The following is an 8,007-nucleotide window of genomic DNA, read 5'->3' as shown; positions in this document are numbered from 1 at the left end:
ATTGGATGTAGTCTTTCACAGTGCCATCCGTTTTGTCACCAAAGCCCCATATACTACCCACCATTGTGACCTGTTCGCTCTCGTTGGCTGGCCCTCACTACATATTCGTCGCCAAACCCAATGGCTCCAGGTCATCTATAAATCACTGCTAGGCAAATCCCCGCCTTATCGTACCTCTTTGGTCAACATAGCAACACCAACCCGTAGTCTGCGCTCCAGCAAGTATATCTCACTGGTCATGCCCAAAGCCAACACCTCCTTTGGCCGCCAGTCTTTCCAGTTCTCTGCTGCCAATAACTGGAACGAACTGCAAAAATCTCTGAAGCTGTAGACTCTTATCTCCCTCACTAACTTTAAGCATCAGTTGTCAGAGCAGCTTACTGATCACTGCACCTGTACACAGACCAATCTGTAATTAGCCCACCCAACTACCTCATCCCCATATTGTTATTTATTTTGCTCATTTGCACCCCAGTATCTCTATTTGCATATCATCTTCTGCACATCTATTTATCCAGTGTTAATACTAAATTGTAATTATTTTGCACTATGGCCTATTTATTGCCTTACCTCCATAACTTACTACATTTGCACACACTATATATAGCTTTTCTATTTTCTATTGTGTTATTGACTGTACGTTTTGTTTACCCCATATGTAACTCTGTGTTGTTGTTGTTTTTATCGCACTGCTTTGCTTTATCTTGGCCAGGTCGCAGTTGTAAATGAGAACTTGTTCTCAACTGGCCTACCTGGTTAAATAATGGTAATATATATATATATATATATACATATTAACAAACTCAACCTCATCACACTACTCAACCTCCCCATTGACTCATTTAGCCTACTTGTGGAACAGTGCATACAGTGCAATGAAATAGATGCATAATACACGATTCAAAGGCTGACTTCAAATACTGACATCAATGTGAAAGTAACTGGAGCATAAAACAGCTGACTGTGAATGCAAACTATCCCAGATAAATCCTACACATGCATTGAAATGAAAGGCATACATCAAAGGAATTACTTTGGCCTTCAATCAACAATGATGTATAAAGACAAACAAACTCAACCAAAGAATGAAGAAAATCATGAAATACAAAATGAAAATCTACACATTAAAGGAGAAAACCACACAAAGCCACTCATCACTTTCATTTACAGTGTTAAATTACACTAATATGTGAAAACAATTTTTGTAAACAAATGTTTCATTTTGACGTTATAATAAGGTTGGTAGCAACATGGAAACTCGTTGTGGAAATCTGTTGCAGCTCAAGTAGACTACAAAATCCACAATGCAATGCTCTCTCTATGGGCTGGCTACACACAATAATACAAAGACAATATCAGCGTGTGAAGTAGCTAGCTAGCTGTAAAATCGCCTAAACAAACTGCACAATCAATTTAGGAGTCTACAATCTCCTGCAGATCGATGTCGCTCACAGAGTGGAGTCTAACATTCGTAACAGCAGATAGACTTGGAGGAGATGGGAAACGTTGCCCATACTAGGTCAATGGGCTGCGCGGTGCATTCTGGGTGATTCTGGTACAAGGAGAGCTCTCCTTCAAGAAGTGAATGGGAGTCTATTGGGCGCTAGCTCAAACACCTAATATTAGCACGAATTTCGTCAACAAGAAGTGCAACATACATCTTTTTGCGAGATGTGAAATAATGAACTTGCTATCTGTAGTATCGTATAGCTTTGGAATCGTGTTATTATGTACTTTCGAGGAATAGAGGCACGTTTCTCGACATATAGACTGACTTTGAGAAGGAATTGCCTGACGATTAGCTTAGCAACCGCGTGACGCAGTATGACAACGTCAACGCGATTGGTCGACAGTCTGCTGGGTGGGACATTATACATTCTTCATTGGATTCTATCTCTTTTCTATAATATCTGTGGAACTGCACCATGCAATGCACCCTGGACTAAAGAGGCAGACAAATAGGAAAAATGTGCTAGACCCTCTGTTAAATTACAAATTTCAATCGGTAGGAATATCGCAGAAATAAGATCAATGGCTCATTCGAGAGAAGACATCCTCAAGCGTTATGACATCGGCCAGTATTGAAATCTGACATGCATAATAAACGTTTTTGCGATCTAAAAGTCGTATTCCTATTAACTTCCTATTAACTTCCAGATTCACTTCCAGATCACCTCCTCTCTCTCCCCACTCCCTCCTCTCTCTCCCCTCCTCTCTCCCAATTCCCTCCTCTCTCTCCCCTCCCCTCCTCTCTCTCCCCACTCCCTCCTCTCTCTCTCTCTCTCTACTCCTCTCTCTCTCTCTCACTACTCCTCTCCCTACTCCTCTCTCTCACTCTTTCTATTTCTCTCTCTCTCTCTCTCTCTCTCTCTCTCTCTCTCTCTCTCTCTCTCTCTCTCTCTCTCTCTCTCTCTCTCTCTCTCTCTCTCTCTCTCTCTCTCTCTCTCTCTCTCTCTCTCTCTCTCTCTCTCTCTCTCTCTCTCTCTCTCTCTCTCTCTCTCTCTCTCTAGTTCTCTAGTTCTCTCTCTCTTCCTGACATATAGCATCAGGCATGTTGATCTTGACTCAGGTCACAGACCTCTATCATTGGACCAGACCTGAGTCTGTGACCTGATCACTCACACAACAGAGGACAGAACAGAAAAAGGTCTGATAAACTACAGTTCCTCACAATAAAATGACAGCTCTTAAGATTGTTTAAAAAGAAAGAGCAGCTCTATACGACATTCAAACTAATTGTTTTGAGCTGATAGTAACTCCAGGTCCAATTCATTAAGACAGGCCTTTGAAGGCGTTACAAAAGTCCCTAGTTGTGGATCTCATCAAGGAGTTAGTCCAAAGTGTCCCCCCTCCTGCTCTAACAGATGACCAATATAAAATATATAATATATACTCTCTTTCATTTACATAGAGACATGTACAATCAATCATTGACACACTGAATATACAACAGTCAGATTGCTGTCACCATCACAACTTAACTGACATTATTGCCTGTCCCCAGATGGACAATTATGCTATAGTAAAGTACATTTACAGGTGATAACATAATTGTTCTGCTTTGAGACAGATTTTTACTGTCTGCTTCCAGTTGGATGTTCATTTACTAGCCCTGCAAATGATCATATATCTTACAATATCAAATCATATCTCAGTAACTGTCAGAAGTGTATATCAGTATAACAGCATCCTACCTGTGCTCCAGAACAAGATCATCAATATCACTGCAGGTATCATATCTGTCTCTAACTGGGCTCCACTGAGCTATACAAGTCTACTGTCATGAAGAGTGGACTGAAGAGTAGACAATTCTGCTAGGCTATATGACTTATATCTCATTAGTTCATTACTTCAATGATGTGAGATAAACTTCGTAGCAACTTATCTTAGATCACTGGTTGAACTCAGCTCTGTTTTGAAAAACCCCACAGGAAACTGCTGACAGAGCAGCAAAGTTTCACGTAGTGTGTCCTATAATATCACCTCTAACTTTCTACTGCTTGAGAGGGGGAGGGGGGGGGGGGGGAGAGGAGGAGGAGAGGAGAGGATGAGAAGAGGAAAGGGGAGGAGAGGAGAGGGAGGAGAAGAGGAGAGGGGGAGAATAGGAGAGGGGGAGAGTGGGAGGGGGAGAAGAGGAGAGGAGGAGAGGAGGAGAAGAGGAGAGGGGGAGAAGAGTAGAGGAGAGGGGAGGAGAGGAGAGGGGGAGAAGAGGAGAGGGGGATGAGGGGGTGAGATTCGTCTTCCACCATTCCACCCATGTCTCATGTTAGAGCAGGAGAAGGGGGGATGTGGTGTAGAAGCTAGAGGTCTGTTACCCAAGTCAACTCAACAGGTCTGATGCTATATGTCAGGGTCAGGCTGGGCTGGGCCAAGAGTGGAAAAGGTTACTGGTTATGATGACATCACTGGTGAGATGTCAGTGATAATAATATATTATCTCTCTCTCCCATCTCTCGCTCTCCTCCCTCTCTCCTCCCCTTTCCCTCTCCCTCTCTATGTCTCCCCCATTACTCTCTTCCTCCTCCCTCCCTCCCTCCCTCTTTCTCTCCCTCCCCTCCTCAGATATATATTATATATTGTAAGGGAGAAGAAGAGGGGGAGAGGGGGGTGAGGAGGAGAGGAGAGTGGGGAGAGGAGGAGAGAGGAAGAGGAGGAGAGAGGAAGAGGAGGAGAGAAGGAGAGGAGGTTGAGAGAGGGAGAGGAGGAGAAGGGGAGAGGAGCAGAGAGAAAGAAGAGCAGAGAGGGAGAAGGGGAGAGGGGGAGAGGAGGATAGGAGAGGAGAGGGGGAGAGAGGGAGAAGATCAGAGTGTGGAGAGGGGGAGAGAGGGAGAAGATGAGAGGGTGGAGAGGGGAGAGAGGGAGAAGAGGAGTGGGGGGAGAGGGGGAGAGAGGGAGAGGAGGAGAGGGGGAGAGATGGAGAGGAGGTGAGGGGGAGAGGGTGGAGAGGGGGAGAGGAGAGGAAAGGGGGAGAAGTGGAGAGAGGGAGAGAGGGAGAAGAGGAGAGGGGAGAGAGGAAGAAGAGGAGAAGGGGAGAGGAGCAGAGAGGGAGAAGAGGAGACGAGTAGAGGAGAGGAGAGGAGAGGAGAGGGGGAGAGAGGGAGAGGAGGAGAAGGTGGAGCGGGGGAGAGAGGGAGAAGAGGAGAGGGGGGAGAGGGGGAGTGAGAGGAGAAGGGAGAGAGGGATAGAGGGAGAAGAGGAGAGGCTGGAGAGGTGAAGAGAGGGAGAAGAGGAGAGGGGAGAGAGGGGGAGGGAGGTCAACTCATCAGGCCTGATGTTATATGCCAGGGTCAGGCTGGGCTGTGCCAAGAGTGGAATAGGTTACTGGTTATGATGACATCACTGGTGAGATGTCAGTGATAATAATATATTCTCTCTCTCTCCCATCTCTCGCTCTCCTCCCTCTCTCCTCCCCTTTCCCTCCCCCTCTCTATGTCTCCCCCATTACTCTCTTCTCCCTCCCTCCCTCCCTCCCTCCCTCCCTCCCTCCCTCCCTCCCTCCCTCCCCTCCTCTAATGTATATTATATAATGTAAGGGGAAAGAGACGAAGAGGGGGAGAGGGGGTAGAGGAGGAAAGAGGGAGAAGAGGAGAGGGGGGAGAGGAGGAGAGATGGAGAAGAGGAGAGGGGGGAGAGGAGGAGAGATGGAGAAGAGGTGAGGGGGAGAGGAGGAGAGAGGGAGAAGAGGAGAGGGGGTAGAGGAGGAGAGGGGAAGAAGAAGAAAGGTGGGGAGAGAGGGAGAAGAAGATAGTGGGATAGGGGGTACCGTTCGTCTCCCACCGTTCCACCCATGGGACTATACCTTCTGTTATCAAGTGGGAGTTTCCACCATAGTTCTTATACCAATCATTTCAGTTTAGGGAAGTGAACAAGTGCACACTTTAGGAGAAAGGAGACATAATTGGGACAATGCTTCCTTCTAGATTGCAGTCATGTGTCTGTGACACCAGACTATCACCTAGTGGCCATAAGAGGAACTGTCCTGTCAGTATGTATTTACTCCTGTCTCAAAACAACACATGACCTGCATACATGATATGATTCATGTGTGAGTACTAAAAGCATATGAATATAGTATATTATATTCTAGTATATTTATTATATATGTCGGTCTGATAAGTAAACACTCTTAATGTTTGCTGTTTTATCACTAAGAAGAGCATTGGGCACTATGTAACCAAACACATGTGGAACCTCATGATATGAGAGATAAGAAATGTTTAAAAAGGTGAGTCCTGAACCCTGTAGACTACTACACTACTTCTGAAGAAGACCAGACTCATTTCAGAATGAAGACTGCTATAGTTCTGACGGTGTTGCTGTTGGGTCATAGCTAGAAGGGATCCTGCTTTTGTCAGATTAACGCCAGATTTGACTTTTCGTAGCAGGTTAGGAGAATTTGTGCAGCAGGTAGGATAATTAACGTTGCAGGTTAGGAGAACTAGGTTAAAGTTAGGAAAAGGGTTAGGATTAGCTAAAATGCCTCAACAAAAAATATACTTTTGACATTATATTATGGCATATTATATATGGCATATTATTATTATTATATTAATTTGACAAAATCTGGATCCCTTATTGCCATGACCTTGGGGTTGGGGAAGCTGATCCTGATCTGTGCCTAGGGACAACCCTGGAGCTTAGGCCACAGTAGGACAGTCTATTTCCAATCGCAACATCCCACCCCTAGGGGGCAGCATGAGCCAGGTGCTTGGACTGCCAGCATGGTTAATAGTGTTAACATAATGACGTTTCCCCTATGGACTCAGGTAAACCTAACCCTGACCCTGCTAATTATCCTGACCCTGCTTAATAGCCATAAGACTGAGAAATAGTTAATTAACGTTACGTGGACTATCTGCACTGACCCTACATACACTCACAATACTATATATTCACACTATATAAACACTACTATATATTCACACTATATACACAATACTATATATTTATATTATATACACACTCACTCACACTGCTATATATTCACACTATATACACACTCACTCACACTACTATATATTCACACTATATACACACTACTATATATTCACACTATATACTCACTCACTCACACTACTATATATTCACACTATATACACACTCACTCACAGTACTATATATTCACACTATATACACACTCACTCACACTACTATATATTCACACTATATACACACTCACTCACACTACTATATATTTACACTATATACACACTCACTCACACTACTATATATTCACACTATATACACACTCACTCACAGTACTATATATTCACACTATATACACACTCACTCACACTACTATATATTCACACTATATACACACTCACACTACTATATATTTACACTATATACACACTCACTCACAGTACTATATATTCACACTATATACACACTCACTCACACTACTATATATTCACACTATATACACACACTCACTCACACTACTATATATTCACACTATATACACATTCACTCACAGTACTATATATTCACACTATATACACACTCACACTACTATATATTCACACTATATGCACACTCACTCACACTACTATATTGTTAGGCTATGGTTCAACCCAGCACTCAGAGAAACAAACACGACAAAGGGAGTGGAAGAAACAAAAATATTTAATAAAAGTTAAAATTGTCTTAGTCCAAAAACAACTGAAGTAAAGGAACAGAGTGGACTAGTCGGCTCCGGAGGAAGGAGAGGCTGAGGCAGGCAGGCAGGCAGGCAGGCAGGCAGGCAGACCGACAGGCAGGAAGGCAGGCAGGTTGGGAGGTATGTCCGAAACTAAAGACAAAACAAACGACAGGTTAAGGAGAGTGGAGAGCCAGGCTGAAGACAAAGACAAAATAACTTTACTGGTGAGCCAAGTTACCGCTCTGGTAAGAACAACGATCTGGCGCCGGTGGAGAGCCATGCCCCGGAATTAGTAGTGCAGGTTGATTAGAGAATAGGATGCAGCTGCGTAGGCCGGAATCACTGGAAACAACCCGCAGCTGCACAGGAGAGGCAGATCCTGAGCACGCCCCCTGATCCACTCCAGACACACCCACATAAAGGGGACAAACACACATACAGATACAACAGACACAGAGGGGACAAAACAAGGAGGAAGGGAAACAGAAAAGGGAGAGACAAGCTGCCCACATAACAGTACCCCCCCCTCAATGGTCGCCACCTGGCGACCCACCAGGCCTGTCAGGGTTGTCGTGATGGAAGTCCGTGATCAACTGAGGATCCAACACAAAACGCTTAGGGACCCAAGACCTCTCCTCTGGTCCATAACCTTCCCAATCGACTAGGTATTGGAGACCCCTACCCCGCCTCCGAGAGTCCAGTAGCCTACTGACGGTGTAGGCCGGATGGTCGTCAATGAGACGAACAGGTGGAGGTGGAACAGCCGGCGGACACAAAAGGCTGGAGGACACAGGTTTCAGTTGGGAGACGTGGAAAGTAGGGTGTATCTTCATAGCTGAAGGCAACTTCAAACGAACCGCAGC

This window comes from Coregonus lavaretus (genome assembly GCF_964263955.1).
Source record: "Coregonus lavaretus genome assembly, contig: HAP1_SCAFFOLD_5025, whole genome shotgun sequence".
NCBI classification, from domain to species: Eukaryota; Metazoa; Chordata; class Actinopteri; order Salmoniformes; family Salmonidae; genus Coregonus; species Coregonus lavaretus.
Note: the sequence above shows the minus strand (reverse complement) of the source record.